The sequence below is a fragment of the Rhinolophus sinicus genome, chromosome 1 (assembly GCF_057876585.1).
Source record: "Rhinolophus sinicus isolate RSI-liver-muscle chromosome 1, RSI-T2T, whole genome shotgun sequence".
Taxonomy (NCBI): Eukaryota; Metazoa; Chordata; class Mammalia; order Chiroptera; family Rhinolophidae; genus Rhinolophus; species Rhinolophus sinicus.
Genome location: NC_142501.1, coordinates 145264232 through 145282363, shown reverse-complemented (window position 1 = coordinate 145282363; position 18132 = coordinate 145264232). Strand labels below are relative to the sequence as shown.

General features: G+C 37.0%; 1 protein-coding gene and 1 non-coding gene across 3 annotated transcripts in view; one reads left to right on the top strand and one right to left on the bottom strand.

Annotated features, from left to right (window-relative positions):
- Positions 1–4688: 4688 nt before the first annotated feature.
- Positions 4689–4793, bottom strand: LOC141570245 (U6 spliceosomal RNA). Its single transcript, XR_012494255.1, has one exon. It is a non-coding gene; the product is annotated as a U6 spliceosomal RNA (small nuclear RNA).
- Positions 4794–11142: 6349 nt separating this feature from the next.
- Positions 11143–18132, top strand: part of NMU (neuromedin U) — a 130727-nt gene continuing 123737 nt past the window's right edge. For both annotated transcript variants that reach the window (XM_088790966.1, XM_088790956.1), the window contains exon 1: positions 11143–11440. The gene's annotated coding sequence lies outside the window, so the exon portion shown is untranslated. The remainder of the gene's footprint in view (positions 11441–18132) is intronic.

Genomic DNA, 18132 nt, shown 5'->3' with positions numbered 1-18132 from the left:
GTTTCTGTTGAGATATCAGGTGATAGTCTTGTGGGAGCTCCCCTGTAGGCAACTAACTACTTTTCTCTTGCTGCTTTTAAGATTCTTTCTTTCTCTTTAAACTTTGGCATTTTAATTATGGTGTGTCTTAGTGTTGACCTCTTCGGGTTTGTCTTCTTTGGGACTCTACTTCTTGGGCTTGTATGTCTATTTAATAATACATTCCAGTCAAATTGAATTACATAGCCTTTTTGCTATATTCAAGCCTTTAGCTGATTGGATGAGGTCCGCCAATATTAGGGAGGGCGACCTGCTTTATTTATTCCACTGATTCATATGTTAATCTCATCCAGAATCACCAGAATATGTCACAGACACATCCAGAATAATGTTTAACAAATGCCTGGGCACCCTGTGTCTCAGTCAATTTTATACCCTAAAATTAACTGTCATAAGTCCACCTCTTGTCAACTTGGCACCCATACACATCTACTTAAAAGTTACTCGATGTCCAAATGAAGACAATAACAATCGTCTTCTAATTCTGCTTAATGTTATACAGCTATTGTGCATACAACTGAAAGCACTTGATTGATATTTAACTTTCTCTTTGGTATCTTGTAGCTTAAATGCTGTGATGTAATTTTTTTTTGTTTATAAACAGCTTTATTGAGATAGAATTTATATTCCATAAAGTTCATACAGGGTACGTAACCATCACCATAATCTAATTTTAGAATATTTTCGTCATCCCGAAAAGAAACCTTGTACTGATTAGCAGCCATTTTCCAACCCATCTTCCCATCTACCCTCTCCTTCTCCCAGACCTAGGCAAACACTAATCTACTTTCTGCCTCTGTTGATTTGCCTATTGTGGTGATTTTATATACAGAGGGTACCAAAACAATGTACTCACATCCTAAGAAAGGAAAACAGTGCATCAAAATTGTAATATTCAATATATACCGATATGTGATGTAAAATTTTAACAATACCTAAATATTATTGCACAAAGTCATTGTATCTTATGTTACATAATAAGAGAAAAAGAAGGAAAAAATAATATTTGTTTATGACACACATATACATATTCAAAACAAACTAAGGAAAACATTTATGATTATCACAGCCTTCATTTCTGGAATTTATAACTATCTTCTTCTATTACCCATTCTGTATTCCCTTTGCTTTTAGCATGCACCTCAACTGGGTTGGGTCTTTACCTGGTGTGATCAGACAACCATTCATGCCTAGACATTTACATGGGAAACAAGTCTCTTCACATAGACTGCTCATTCTGAGAAGTCTATTCACATACCTCTTCCTCAAATTTCCTTGTCACCAATTTTCAAATTATTCTCCTTTCAAGTTCATGACCATTCAGCCAAGCCATTGGTCACAATACCACATTGAATCTGTATATAATCTGTACATAATCACATATGAATCTATATATAATCACATATCTGGCCATTTTTTCTTTGAAGCAAAGTGTACAACCAGGTTCACTTCTCAACATTCTACCCACTGGGAGGATTTCCCTTCACCACCATGCTACAGAGGTGTCCAAAGAGGGATTGTAGTGATACAACTGTGCACTTCTGGGTGGTATATGCATATCGTGAAGAATAATCTTGTGGACCTTGTTGACTGGAATGGAGAAAAAGTTATGTGATAGGTCAACCACTACACACTGGGTACCAGGGGATGTATTAATTTGCTCAAGAAATGGAACCACATCTGCTACAGCAGCTGCAATTGGAGTCACCATCTAGTTAACCTTATGATAATCCACTGTCATTTTCCAAAACCCGTTTGTCTTCTGCACAGGCCAAATGGGCAAGATGATTGGGAATGTGGTGGAATCAGCAAGTCAGCATCTTTCAAGTCCTTGATGGTGGCACTGATGTCTGTAATTCTTCCAGTAATGTGGTATTGTGGGGTTTTTTTTGAAGATTTTTATTGAACTATAGCTAAAATACAATATTGTATTAATTTCAGGTGTACGCCATAGTTGTTCAAAATTTATATACCTAAAGAAGTGATCACCATGATAAGTCAGCAACTATCTGACACCATACTGGGCTATCACAATATTATTGACTATATTTCCTATGCTTTATGTTACATCCCTTATTTGTTTTACACCTGGAAGTTTGAACCTCTTATTCCCCTTCACCTTTTAAAAAATTTTCAATTATAGTTGCAAAGCAGACTTTTTTAGTTCTGAGATATATGTTTCAGAGAGGCAATTTTGCAGGAGTAATTTACATATGCAGTCTTTTCAAATTTCACTCTGTAAAAATGAAGAATTATTGTTAAGCACATCATTAGACAGAAACTCATTTTTTAACTTAAAATATATACTAGTAGGTCTGACAAAGAGCTACCACACTGGAAAGTCAGCCAGGCTGCATTCTAGGCCAGACTCTCTCAGCAGCCAGCCGTTTGATCAGATCTAAATCAGTTAGCATTTGTCTCTGGGCTTCATCAAAGTACACGCTGTAGTCTCCAATCACTTTGGTTGGAGTGCCGGTGTTAGCACTGACCATCTATGTGACCTTGGACACATGACTTAACCTCCCTGATTCTTTTTCCTTATCTGACTAGTGGGGCTGCCATGAGCAAATGCATATGAAATGTCTTATGTAAGTGTACACTCAAATGCTAATTAGTATTTTCTTAATGATAAAAAAGTAGTTAGATCCATTGATCCCTAGGACCCATTTCAACTTTAACATTCCATGATTCCATACTCTGATTCGTTACTTAGTCATTACAAATTCTTAATGAGCATTTATTATATATGTAGTCCTCTGCTGCCTTGCCCTCAGGAAGCACACAAATTGGCTGAGACAATCACAAAAGATTAGAAACTGTACACAGTACAGTTTTTTGTAATAAGGGGTGATATCTTAAAAGTATAATAAATCGTATTTAGAGTTCCAAGACTGATGACATATCAGGCACATTATTCTGGGAAAAGGCACTTTGTCAGTGTTGGAGGATATGCTCATGACAGGTTCTTATAGTTCTTTAAAAAATTATTTTATAGATGCCCATTAGTATGTGTTCAACTTATAACTAATGGAGTATTGTTGGAAGCAGTGCCCACATAGGGTTTTATTCTAAAGTCTGAAGCATGGTAAATTATATATCATTGCTTAGTCCAGCCACTCTTTATAATGATATCATATTTGTAATGGAAAAAAATTAGCATTAAAATTAATACTAAACTGGGTGACTTGAGTTGAATTGAAATGCAAATGCTTAAATGGAAATGCTTTCTGTTGCCATAGAAGAGACCATGGTCAAGTTTTTATACTCCGTAAAAAATACTCTGCACAAGAAATAAAGGACAGAGTTTTATTCATCCATAGCAAAGACTCTCCAGTCATTTAGGGAGCAATACTGAATTCAGGACTCAAAAATGCGGTTCAATTTGAATGAAGAAGATAGAGAAGAAAAATTAGGAAAAGTGTGTTACTTCAAAAGTACTTCGGATTAGAAAAAATGCATTTTTAACAAATAATGCTAGGCAAAATGGAAAATCTGTAGTATTATTACACATTTAATAAAACATGAAGAAAAGAAGCGTTAAGGCAAGACTCCCGGAAGTTTATTTTAGGATATTCAGGAAGATGCTACAGTAGGGTAAAATGTGTTATGGTGATAAGATGCTGATTTAGAACTTCTTGGTTCAACTCCTTAATCTGCCGTTTATTGATTTGTATTACCTTGGCCAAGGGTCCCATCCTCTTCATGATTTGGTTATTTATAAAATTGCAGGACTTAAAATTATTTCAAATTTATTATGATTGTTATCTGTTTATAGTATTATCAAAATTTTACATGCACATAGTTTAAAGAGATAAATAGTTTTACAAAGCTTGTTTGAAAATAGCATCCCTACCCTCACCATTTTCCCATCCTCAGAAGACAACACTTGCAAATCTTAGAGTTGTTTTTTTCAGTATTTACTTCTGTATCTCTAAGTTATATGCTTAAATTGCTAGTTTTTTAAATTGTGGTAACATCTACATAAGATTTATCATTTAAACCATTTTAAGTGTACAGTTCAGTGAAATTAAGTATATTCACATTGTTGTGCTATCATTACCATTATCCATGTCAAATTTTTTTCATCGTTCAAACTGAAATTCTGTATCCATTCAACAATAATTCCCTATTACCCCAGGACTTGGTAACCTTTATTCCGCTTCCTGTCTCTATGAGTTTGACTACTTTAGGTATTAATACTTCATAAAAATGAAATCTTACAATATTTGTTCTTTTGTGTCTGGCTTATTTCACTTAGCATCATGTCCTTACATTTTACCTTTGCTGTATGTAAGAGAATTTCCTTCCTTTTTAAGGCTGGATAATATTCCACTGTATGCATATACAACATGTTTGTCCATTTACCCATCAATAGACATTTAGGTTGCTTCCACCTTTGGGTATTATGAATAAAGCTGCTATGAGTATGGTGTAAAATTATCTGTTCGAGTCCCTGCTTTCAATTCTTTTGGGTACATACCCAGAAGTGGAATTGCTGTATCATATGGTAACTCTAAGTTTAACTTTTTGAGGAACTGCCAGATTGTTTTCCATAGTGGCTATACCATTTTACATTCCTACCAGCAGTGCACAAGGGTTTCAGTTTCACCATATCTTCACCAGCACTTGTTATTTCTTCTTCTTCTTTTTTAAATATGAAACGCTTCATGAATTTGTGTGTCATCGTTATGAGGGGCCATGCTGATCTTCTCTGTATTATTCTGTTTTAATATATGTGCTGCTCAAGTGAGCACTCTCTTTTTTTCTTTCTACTTTTTGGATGATTTCCTTAATTTTAACTTCCAACCCTTCTACTCAGTTTTAATTTCTGCTATTATACATGTGCTTTCCCAAAACTTGTGGTTTCCTAAATGTTTCTTTGTAAAAAGGACAGCTTATTCTTTTTTGAAAAAAAGATTGCTTTTTAAAAAGCTTTATTTTTTAGAGCAGTTTTAGGTTTACAACAAAATTGAGAGGGGGGTACAGAGATTTCCTACCTATATACCTCCTGTCCCTACAGATACATTAGCCTCCCTCAGTATCACTCCTACTCATCACAATGGTACTTTGTTTTCAAATCAAGGATGACCTGACATTGACATATCATAATCACCCAAAGTCCAGAAGTCCATAATTTACCTTAGGGTTCACTCTTAGTGTTGTACATTCTATGGATTTGTACAAACGTATGACATATATCCATCATTATAATATTATACAGAATATTTTCACTGCCCTAAAAATCTTCTGTGGTCTGCCTATTTTTCTCCCTCCATCCTTCCCTGGCAAACAGTAATCTTTTTATTGTTTCCACATTTTTACCTTTTCTAGAATGTCGTATACCATATTTCCCCGAAAATAAGACCTAGCCAGACAATTGGTTCTAATGCCTCTTTTGGAGCAAAAATTAATATAAGAACCAATCTTATTTTACTATAAGACTCAGTCTAATATAATATAATATAATATAATATAATATAATATAATATAATATAATATAATACAATATAATACCGGGTCTTATATTAATTTTTGCTCCAAAAGATGCATTAGAGCTGATGGTCCGGCTACTTCTTATTTTTGGGGAAACACAGTAGTTGGAATTATACAGTATGTAGCCTTCTCAGATTGGCTTCTTTCACTTAGTAATATGCATTTAAGATTCTTCCAAGTTATTTCATGGCTTGATAGCTCATTTCTTTTTAGCACTGAATAATATTCCTTTGTCTGGATGCACCACAGTTTATTTATTCATTCACCTACTGAAGGACACCTTGGATGCTTCCAAGTTTTTACAATCATGAGTAAAGCTGTTATAAATACCATATGCATTATTTTGCATGGACATATGTTTTCAATTCCTTTGAGTAATACTAAGGAGTATGATTGCTAGATTGTATGGTGAGAGTATGGTTAGTTTTGTAAGAAACTGCCAAACTGTCTTCCAAAGTAGCTGTCCTATTTTGCATTCCCACCAGCATTGAATGAGAGTTCCTGTTGCTCCACATCCTTGCCAGCCTTTGGTGTTGTCAGGGTTCTAGATTTTTGTAATTCTGATAGGTGTGTGGTGGTATCTCATTGTTGTTTTAATTTGCATTTTCGGAATGACATATGATGTGGAGCATCTTTTCATATACTTCTTTGTGATCTGTGTATCTTCTTTGGTGAGGACTCTGTTAGGGTCTTTAGTCTATTTTTTTAAGGAGTTGTTTCTTTTCTTATTGAGTTTTAAGAATTTTTGTTTATTTTGCCCAAGGGTCTTTATCAGATGTGTCTTTTGCAAGTATTTTCTCCCAATCTGTGGCTTGTGTTCTAATTTTCTTGATATTGTCTTTCACAGAGCAGAAGTTTTTAATTTTAATGAAGTCCAACTTATCAGTTCTTTCTTTCATGGATTATGTCTTTGGTGTTCTATCTAAAAAGGCATCACTATACCCAAGTTCACCTAGGTTTTCTCCTGTGCTATCCTTTAGGAGTTTTATAGTTTTGTGTCTTACATTTAGGCCTATAATCCATTTTAAGTTCATTTTTGTGAAGGGTGTGAGGTCTGTCTAGATTCATTTTTTTGTATGTGATTGTCCAGTTGTTCCAGCACCACTTGTTGAAGAGATTATCTTTGCTCCATTATATTGTCTTTGCTCCTTTGTCAAAGATCAGTTTGCTGTATTTATGGGAGTCTGTTTCTGAGCTCTCTATTCTGTTCCACTGATCTATTTGTTTAACCTTTCGCCGATGTCACACTGTCTTGATTGCTATAACTTTATAGTAAGCCTTGAAGTCAGATAGTGCCTTGTTCTTTTTTTACGGGCAAAATAACTTTTCCTATCTTTCTGAACACATTAATTGTAATTATTGAAGTCATTATTTTGTCTACATAGTCTCTATTTCTCCAAGTTGCCTTCTACCCCCATTCCTTTGTTTTAGTCTCTGTCTTTTATGCTACAGGTTTTCCTTTAGACATCTGGTGATCCCTGGCCATTTGCTCATATTTAAGAGCTCTGAGCTGATTGGAAGCTCCGGGCTTGTTGATTATGGGACTTAATAAAGCGTGATTTGGCAGGGAAATTTTGTGGGTATCTTTAGATATATTAATTTAGACCACCATGCTCCCCAGAGAAGGGTTTTCCAATATTCTGCTTAAAAGATACAGCCCTTTGTTCCGGAGCTCATAAAAAAAAAAAAAAAAAGAGCGAGCGAGAGAGAGAGAGAGAGAGAGAGAGAGAGAGAGAGAGTAGGGAGTCTTCTCAACTTTCTATATGTAAACATTCTGTTAATACCTCTGGGTTCAGTACAATACCCCTGCTTTTAACAGTGCCTGATGTTCCCTAGTCCAGAAACTCTGTTTTCTATCTCCAGAGACAAACTTCCAGTATTTGGATCGGCTGGTGGAGAAACAATTGATCTGCTGCACAGAGTGGAAGAGAGTGAACTGAGGACCTAACAGTTTCTTAAACAGACATTAATTCAATCCTTCAATAGCCCTATGCTTGCCCCTACTTTCAGAGGTCCCTGGTCCTCTGGTGCCAATTCCAGATCTTTCTAGGATTCTGTAGTGGAACTGGGTTGCTTCTAACTTCCCCTCTGTAGGTGTAGGAGTTAGGTCTAAGTCAGGTATCTGAGTCAATTACTACTCATTTACTGTTTTCCGGCTTACACTATTTTGTTACAATGCTTCCTGTGAATATATATATATATTCACAGGGAATAGAGTCAGTGGAATTGTAATAAATATATATGATGTCAGAGGGGTAGTAGCTTGGGGGAGGGGGTTATCACTTTGTTATGGGTATGAATGTCTAACTATTACATTGTTTTATACACCTGAAACTAATTTAAAAAAAAGGAAAAAAATCTAATGAGTGAGTTAGGAGTTTATCCTTAGGCCAGTGGGGAACCATTTAATGACTTTTAGTAAGGGTTTAATGGTTTAAGAGTTTTTTTTACATTTAGCAATATATAAAAAATTGCATTTTATAAAGATCATTCTGGTAGCTACAGGAAGAATGGATTTGAGAGAGGCTGGAATACAAGAGGAGTCAAGAATGATTCTCAGATCTCTGTCCTGAACAAGTGGACAAAGTGGTGTCATTCGCTGAGACAGGGAACAGCCTCAGGAAGAAAGGCTATTACAGTATTTAGGAGAGCTAGCTGATTAATTAGAACTGATTTTGCAAAAGAAAGTCAGTGCATGTTTAGAACTAACTGAATATACCTTATGTTCAGAATCACCTTAAATCTTAAAAGACTTGGGTATCCATGTACTCATTTGTGTATTCTTGCCAGTTAAAAAATGATTCTGTATATGGCTCTATTAAGAAAATTAAATTGAATTATACATGTAAGAGTGGCTTTCATAAATTTACTGTCTTAGATGAGTTTCCTTATAAAAAGGAAATATCAACATGAGATTTTAAAAATATGTATTTATATAATCAGATTTGCAATGTTTCTAGGTATTGATAATTACTAAAACTACAAAATGAAAGGAGTAATGGAATTACACAATACTATTTTTGAAAATGGATGTGGCTGCATGATAAAGAAAATGTCTGCCTAATGTAATATATTTGCTCATTGATTCCTTCCTCTAATATTTATGATCTTTAGAAGATGTTACTGTTGGTTATTCTGGGCATGTTGTAGAATATACAAAAAATAAAATTATAGAGCTGGAAAGAAGTTTAGATAATTTACTTCTCTCATTTTACAGTTGAGGAAACTGGGCATCAGAAAGTTCCTTCTAAAATGCTAAATCACTCGTGTATCCTTGGACACTGAGCACTCTTTCATGAAAAGAAACTGGCAACTTCGATCTTCATATTCTTTTAATGTAATGAAAAGTGGGAAATAATACAATTTTGTGGAGAGGACTTGTATTGTCTCTTAAATATATCGTTGGGTCTTGACATTTATTTTTAGGTGGACTGAAATTTCACAATTGCTTTGGGAAAACTATAACATGGACTAACTTCACATAAAGGTGGCAATAGCATATGTGTATATAGGATATTGGCTTATAGAATATTGAAATGAAACAAATTAATAAAGTCCATAGTGTGTAAAAGAAATTTCTACCATTAAACATTTGTAGAGCTTAGAGTGTTTGCAAAATACCTGTCATTTATTTGCATAATCACAATGTCCACACTTTCTGATAATCAATTTCTTGTTGAAAGTCGATAAAATATAGAGCACTTTTAAGAGTTATGTATTTCACATACACTTCACGACATTGCACATTTTAAACAGTCTATACTACTGTTATGGCAAAAGAAGAGAATACAAATTTATATTTTTATCGGGGGCAAAATAAAGTAGATGAAACAGTTTATTCAAATAATCTTTCCTGATAAAAACATATTGTTTCTGTATAAAAGTAAAAGCTTTTGCCTCAGTCACTGGGCTTCCCAGTTTGGGGTACCCCCTCCCGCTCGGGAGCTGCAACCTCTTCACCTGCCACTAATAAACTATCTTACTTTACAAACAAAAAACAAACAAAAAAACATATTGTTTCTAACATGATCAGCAACTGATCTGAGACAGCATAAAACTACAAATTAAATATTTAATTCTTCACTATTGGAAATAATAAAACACTAGAAATTCCTTAGTAAAGGCAATGTAGTATTTAGTGTATTAGATGCATTATATATGTGGTATAGTCTAGAGTCTGTGTGTGAGATAATAGAAAATGTGTATTTGGTCTCCGCCCCAGGTTCCTACGCAGGGCTCAGTAAATTCCTAATGGATAAGAGCAGTAGGTGCATCGTCTGTCCTATTGGGGTGACTGAGTGGGTCCTAGATGGCTCCCGGTGAACAGAAATCCCGAGCCATAATTAGAAGCTTGGAATTTTCAGGCCTGCCTCCCACTTCTCCAGAGAGGCGAGTGGAGCTGGAAATGGATTTAATAATTGATGAGGCCTAGTGAAGAAGCCTCTATAACAATCCCGATAGCACTGGGTTCCGAGAGCTTCCAGCTGAATACACGCCAGGTATGTAGTGTCAGAATTGAGTTAAATTGTTGGACACCCAGCTGGTGTCACAGAGAATTACTTGGTTTGGGAAGTAAAACCTTCCTAAGTTTGGTGACCAGAATTGAAGTTTTATGTGAGTAGTAAAGGAGACAAACAGGAGAAAAAGGAATGATAGACTTTTCTGATTCACTGTTTCTGTCCTACGGCCCTTCACATGCCAGTATCTTCCAAAAGAAGACCTACCTCTTCACAAAGCTCTAAACTATTAATCTCTTCTCTCCATGAACAGATGAAAAGGCAACCTCCTTCTATCTTTGTAATTTCTCCCAACTGTGCATATTGTCATGAAGAATCCATATATTTCTGGCATAATTCCATTTAGAGGCCTTTCTAATGGAATGAACCTGTGACAACTGTAGAGGCTCACTTCATTAACTGGCCTTGTTTAATAACATCGTAAGTGAAAACAAAGTGTATTTTGTTTCCCAGGAAATTTAAAGCAAATGGGGCTATTTTGTTGTTTCCCCATCAAAACGTCAATAACGTATAAATCAGCCTTGTAAAAGAACTTCCAAGGCCCTTTGAGCCATCATTACCGTTTATTTTAGCAACAAAGTAGAGTTGTTGGCTTTCACCTCCCAGTTTTCTAAGGTTGTGCTAATGGTTTTTTATGCCCCCGCCCCCACCCCCGCCCCTGTCCTTTCAATTTTCTCCAAGAGGCCCAGATGCAACTCACTGGCTTTCTTTGGTAAAGGACTTTGGGGGTCCTTTATCCTCACTGCGCTAGACGCCCCCTAGATCCAGCCCCAGAGCGCGCAGCGGGCTTGAGTCGCAGGAACTCGTCTTTAGAAAGGTACTCGCGTACCTAACAGCATTTCCAAACTTGCCCCCAAGGGCACCTCCCTGCAGATCGCTACCCGAGGGTCTTCCTCACCCGCGCCAACTTTATGTCAAGTGTTATTTTAAGAATGAATGTAAAAGCTACATCTACCTCCAGAGCTAATCCTCATTAGTTTCAATATAAAAATACAAGTTCAAATTCCTGCGCCTCCACGCACGCATTTTCCGTTCCAGCCGCAGCACTAGGCTCGCGCCTCCTCCCCATCTCCCTCTTCCTGCGCGGCGGGGAAGGAGTCCTAATTTGAGCATCCTGGAGGGGAGGAAACTCAAAGGGTCTTTCAATCCCAGACGCGGAACCAGAGGCGTGTCCTCTCCGGACCCCGCCCTCCAACCACCTCCGCCGAGGGAGCGGAGCCAGCGGTGTGCGCCCAACGGCGAGTCTGGACCCTTCGGGTGGCCACGGACCACGTCTCAATCCCCTAAGGCCCCTCCGGGCCGCGCCCGGCGGGGGCGGGGGCGAGGGAAAGGCTCCGGCGGGCAGCCGGGATCCTGGCGCACGTGTGTGGACTGACCCTGCGTGTAAACAGGTAACAGCCGCTGGGGCCCGGCCCTAGGCGGCCACGTACACCTTTCCCGCGGGGACTGCCCTGCAAGTGCTGGTTTGGGAAAGCGGCGGGATCATGTGGCTCCTTCGGCAGGGTTCAAGGGGGACCAGCCATCACAGCGAGGTCCGTTCTCTCCTCGAATTTGCTGTCATTCCTTGGGCAGGAAAATCGCTGCCCTCTCTCCAGGGAACCGTGTCTTGTCGCTGATCCATCCCACTTTCTTGTCAATTTTGGTTTCCAAAACTAGGAGGCGGAACCCGAGGAAAAGTCTACATTTTCCACATTTGCTTCTGGAGAATGCAAGAATCAGAGTTGGCCCCTGGGAGTTTGATTTTTAAATATTGCTCCAAGAATGGGGTGTACCTTTGTGGGAATTATGTTGCTTGCAGAAGACTCTGGTTTCATGATTGGGGGTGGGAGAGGGGTTTTATTTTTGGTTTTAGTTTTCCTATCAAGAGCTAGATGAAGAATCCATCTATTGAGGGTCTCCCACAGAAATAACAACAGCTGATCTTGAGAAACACAGAAAAGCTTGATTTTGCTTAGTTGTGAACTTGGGGAAAATGTCAGATAAAATGGATGTGTGTATCTCTCTAGGCAGTCACCTAGATGTGGAACCTTTACCCCTTAAGTAATTGTGGGGACAGAGCCAGGAGTTCAGTTTCCAGGCTCTCGGCCTCACATGGAAAGGTGCTGGCATGGAAAGGTAAATGGCTCAACTGTGATTGGATGGTCATCAGCTGTGGCTAGTTTGCCGCCAGCTGTAACCAGTGAGCCATTGGCCATTAATGTAACTGCTGTGGCTACGATAGCAGAAAAATGGGGGCTACCAAGAAGATGGTGGCTGAGCTGGCAAGTGCGGATTGCAGTTAGTAAGTGGAGTTTGTCGGTTGTCAGAAAAGCGGACAGCAGGTCACACGTCGTGTGAATCTAGCCTCCAGTGAGACTATAGTGGTATGACTCCCTGTGGGGGCAGAGCCCCAGAAAGTAGTTTCCAGGCTCTCGGCCTCACATAGACAGGTGCTGGCTCAGGTAGTAAATGGCCATCAACTGTGATTGCATGGCCATCAGCTGTGGCTAGTTGGCCGTCAGCTGTAACCAGTGAGCCATTGGCCACTAATATAACTGCTGTGGCTACGCTAGAGAAGGAGAAGAGAGAGAGAATGGGGGCTAGCCAGAAGATGGCGGTTGGGCTGGCAAGTGTGGATGGCGGTTTGCGGACAGTGTGGACCCAGCGTCCAGTGAGAGTATAGTGCCGCCAGAGAGAATATAGTGGTATGACTCCCCTACCTATGGCTCCGTGGGTGTTCTTTTTTGGCCTCACCATGTCCTGTGTTCTTATGTGGGGAGTGAGACCAGAGACCCCGCATGACACCCTGCACAACAGTAATGCTGGGGTAAAAATCTCACTCCTGGGTGTCCAGCTGTGTAGAACATCTGGCTAGCATTTAGGCGGTGCGACACCTGGAGTGCGCAGCTCTAAAGACACAATAACAATTATAATATTTATTGAGCATTTCCTATGTGCTATGTGTGATTCTAATTACGTATACTATTTAATATAAAGTGCTATTCTGGGTGTTTAATGCATTATTTAGTTTTGACAAGCATATGAGCTAGCTGCTATCACTAGTCCCATTTTTACAGATGAGGACACTGAAGCAGAGTTTTTCAGATAGGTAGGTGCTCCCGTTCTTCAATTACTATGAGTATAGGCTGCTAACAGCTCACAGCTGTACCTTCTCTCAAGAATTGCGCTTCCTAATGGAAGCTGTCCTGGAGGAAGTGCCCAGGTTACACCCCAACATTCTCAGATGTGGTCTGTAGCTAACGGATGACTGATAGTATGAAGGTAACTCCTTACCTTAGAGGTGAACACCTTTGCAGTGTCATTAGCTCCACAGCTCCCTGTGGGATCAGGCTGGGATGGGCTGCAGCTGGACCCACATCTTCGTCTTGCTTCTTTCCTTCCTCTGTCCTGCTCACTACATTCTTATACTTCTCACCTGAGGGCCTTAAATCACACGAGAATCTTCATCTCAGCGTCTGCTTCTATGAAACCCAAACTAAGAACTACCCTGCTATACAGGCATACTACCTTTTTTTATTGCTCTTTGTTTTATTGCATTTCACAGGTGTTATGTTTTTTACAAACTGAAGGCAAAACCCTCCCCCTGCAAAAAGATAATGACTCGCTTTATTGGGATACTCGCTTTATTACAGTGGTCTGGAACTGAACCCACAATATCTCCAAGGTTGCCTGTATTGAGTTGTGAAGTTTTCAGAGTTTTATTCTTTGTTCACTAGAAATATTTCTTTCTATGGAAAGACAGTCCACTGGTTTCAAACATATCAGATGACTTTCTCTTCTGATTAACATGACAAAATGTATTATGGAAGCTATGCTGCTAAATTATTGCTTTGTATGTATAAAGGAAATCATAGAACGACTTCCCTGAAGTGCTGCTTGTCCAAGAAAACACTATTCCTATCAGGGATGGAGATAGCCAGAGTGGGTGATAGATAAGTATATGTTTATTGGTTCCTTCCTCTCTCTCTCTCTCTCTCTCTCTCTCTCTCTCTCTCTCTCTCTCTCTTTCTTTCTCTCCCTTTCTTGTGGAAAGAAAAGCAGGCTTATTCAAAATGCCAGCATGCAGGGAGGATGGCAGATTCCTGTCCAAAGGCGATCCCTTGTCCATTGGTTTCTTGATTGATGAAACTGATTATGAGAAGGAAGCATGTTAATACAAGCATACCTCAGAGCTACTATTGTAGAGTCAATTCCAGACCACCACAATAAAGCAAGTATCGCAATAAAATGAGTGATGGGTCTTGCCTTCAATTTGTAAAAAATGCACCATCTGTGAAGCACAATAAAGTGAAGAACAATAAAATGAGGTGTGCCTTACTGTGTTTAACAGCTTTGTGGAGGTATAATTGACATAGTGAAAGTGATGTCTAAGCTGGGTGCTGAGGAGTAACTGGGCCAAATATATTATGAAATATCATGTGATGGAGTATGATGCACCTATTCAAAATGATGTTCAAGTGGAAGGAGGTAAATAGAATATCACTAAAGAAAAAATCAGCTCACAAAACAGAATAGTGTAATTTGATTTTTGTAAAATTATGTTTCTACATCTATGTATATATGTATGTGAATATATATTCATGCACATACATACACAAAGGTAGAGATCTAGAATGCCTCAAAATATAACAGTGATTACGGTTAGTAGAATTTCAATGGATTTCTAAATGTAAATATGTTATTTTCATAATAAAAAAATTATAGCTATTTTAAAAAATTTGAAATAAAAAAGTAATATAGGTTAAGTGTAGGAAACTTGGAAATAATAGAAAGGTTATAAAAGACAAAATGCAAAAGACTAAAAATTCTATCCCCCCTGACAGATAATCAACTGTAACATTTTGGTGTATTTCCCTTCTTTATATGCATATGAATGTATTACCTCTTTTCATGATGATAATGGTTTTGCAGGCCAGTTTGAAATTTTAGTATATGTAATATTAAAAATAATTTGGGCTTATTATTTATATATATTCAACCACAGGGTAAAGTTTAATTTTGAAAATTAAAGTTTATTATGTTTAATAGAGTAAATTCCTATATATATTTGGGGAATATATTGACATCAAATAAAACAATTTACTTTTTTCCATTTTTAAAAAATTTTGTACAATTGAAGTGTTATATGTTAATTATATCAATGAGTTTCTTCTGGTTGCTATCATTCATTTGAGTATATTATAGGGTTAAACTGGGTCACAGTCATTTTTCATAAGCTTGTGAGTAACGTTACTAGATCCCATTAGAACTGTGCCAGCCATGATGGGAGTGTTAATTTGTTTCGTGTTGTTCTGTGTAGTTCCCAACATAGGCGGGAGGTGTAGTGTAGCAAAATCCTTTGATTTAAGGATTGTGTGTTGCATCATCTCTGCTATATTGCTTTGGTAGACTATGGTAGTGCTGTCATTCCTTTTTAAAAAATAGCTACTAAAAACCAGGAGAATAAAGTCAGCACATTCCCTGACATTTATAGACAGGAGAGTCTCTTCCTTATGTATGAGCCAAAAAATGTAAACTGCTTTCGTGAATTAATACATGTAAAGTGCTTTGAATAGTGCTGGATACATAAAAGTGCTCAATAAGTTATTATTATCAAGAGCAAACAAGTTATCGGGATAAGTCTAGGAGTATCTTAGATCTATATTCAGATAGTCATCATCAGGTATTGGATGTATTCATATCAAGATACAGGATGGAGGTCATACTTTTTCATATTGATGCCTGACACCTGAAATAAAAAGTTAATGAAAGATACTGTATTGAGATAAACTCAACTGAATTGGATTGTATTTCATCTTATAGTATAGTCTTCAGTCAGTAACACTATTTCAAAACTGAATTCCCTAGATAAAAAGGAAACAACTGCTGTTGACACTCTTGTATAGGTTCATTGAGTCTGTTTGGTGAATGTGATGAGATTGAACTATATTCATGAGGTGATTCATACCCATTAACTCAAGAAATAGCTTTTCACCAGCAAACAACTCTCAATTTGCTATAATGGTCCTGTTGTTTTAGTTATAATCAAACAAGTCTGTCTATAATGACCAATGAATTCCATACTTGGTGCTTCAGTTGTTTTAAGTAAATGTTTCTTAAAGTAATTTCAATAAAGTTAATGTGTAAAGTTAAAAGTCAATATTACATACAAATAAGACTCAATGTTCCCCAAGTATAAATGCTGTCCAAATTTTTAGAAGAAATTATGTCCATGGGGACAGTTAGGATACATTCAATGTAAGTAATATACTTTGTTTTACAGACCAAAGATTATGAAAAGCTGTAAACATTCTTGTTCATTCAACCTAAGCAAAGAAGCCAAGAAAATCTCAGAGAGTAAATAGATAAAAAAGCTTTTTTCCCTGATACATGATTATTCCAATGTTATCAATTATGCTTTTCTATCATTTTAAGCAAATACAGGTTAACACTATAAAAACATCATGCTAAATTATTTTTCTTATGTTTCTACTCTCCTAATCCTTAATTTTAGGGTTTTAGAAAACAAAATGGGATTAAATGAGATGGTTGGAAGGTTTATGTTTTTATATATAAGTCTAAGAGTAGCAAAGCTGTTCTTTCATTTATTTCATACATTTAGTAAAGAAATATTAATTATTGAGTTCCTAGTATGTGTTATATTTGCGGTATATATGTGAGACAAATCATTGATTTTGAATATAAATCAGTTTAAGCTTATTAAAATGTTTTCCGTAATTTTAATTTACTAATCTTTGAATGAACCCATTATGTAGATATGGATTTCTGTCCCCAAAAGTTAGGTGGACCTTCTCTGCTTCTGTTAAAATTTTAATGAACTTAGGTAAATTGGATTTACATTTTTTGTTTTTAGCCTCGAATGTTTTGTAAACCAGCTATAAAGTAAAAAGAGCTGTTGATTTTTAAACATTTTAAGCTATAACACATTTCAGAGTATCCTAAAAAAGTGTTGTATTACAAGTAGTCAACATCTTTGGCATCAGAGATTTCTAAAAGTCAATGTTTTCTGTGCATGGGACACTATCTTGAATCCACCTATATTATTTTAGTGCGTGGGGGGGATCCAACATTAGTGAATATCATAGCCATGTAGATTCTTGTTACTATGAGCTGAAATTCTTGTGTGGGTACAGACAGTCCTCAACTTACCAGTGAATTTATAACTTGGAAAAAGTGGTATAATCAAATACAATGTAAGTTACATTTATCTTTCTCATACATCCTATTTTACGTAGAGAATTATGTTCCTGAAGGTATGAAAAGAGACACTATATTTATTCAACTTTTTATGAATCATATGTATACTATTAAGTATATGGCTTTCTTGAGTATACATAAGGCAATCAGGATGTCATTAAATTACCAAGCACTTGTAATTTGTACCAGAGAAGGTTTACTTTTTTCTTTTTTAAATTTATTGGGGTGACAATTTTTAGTAAAATTACATAGATTTCAGGTGTACATTTCTGTATTACATCATCATACCACATCATACCACACTGGCTCCTAGCCATTGCCACCCCATTGAAGCCCATGTTTTGAAAGGTCTTTGCCTCCTAAAAAAGTCGTTTATTAATAGTTAATTTTTCTTCCTGTTTTTTTAAAATCAAAGATATATCTTACTGTCCATTTATTGGAGAATGAGATTTAGAAACCAAAATCTGACCTCTAGGTATTCTTATTGCAACTAGAAAATCAATATTTGTAGGCCTTCTCAGTGCCTAGAACCCACAAATGTTTGTTGTATATACTAACCCATGTATCTATATTCATTTCGGTATATATCCATCTGTATATATATATTAAAATAAACATTAGTTCATACTGACATCTGCAACTCCAGTCCATACCATAGGGTTTATTCTAGCATTCCCCCTTTGCTTGTTTGTAGCTTCTTTCTCCCACAGACACAAACCTGGCTGTCATTATCTACAATATATTTTACTTTTTTGTGCAACTCTAGTATATATGTGAAGTAGTTTCAGAATTGTTAACCTGGACCCCTGTGAGATATATATTTACCAACTGGAGTACAGTGTTTTGTCTTTAGACCTTTGTCTTTAGCCTTACGGTTTCAAAACTC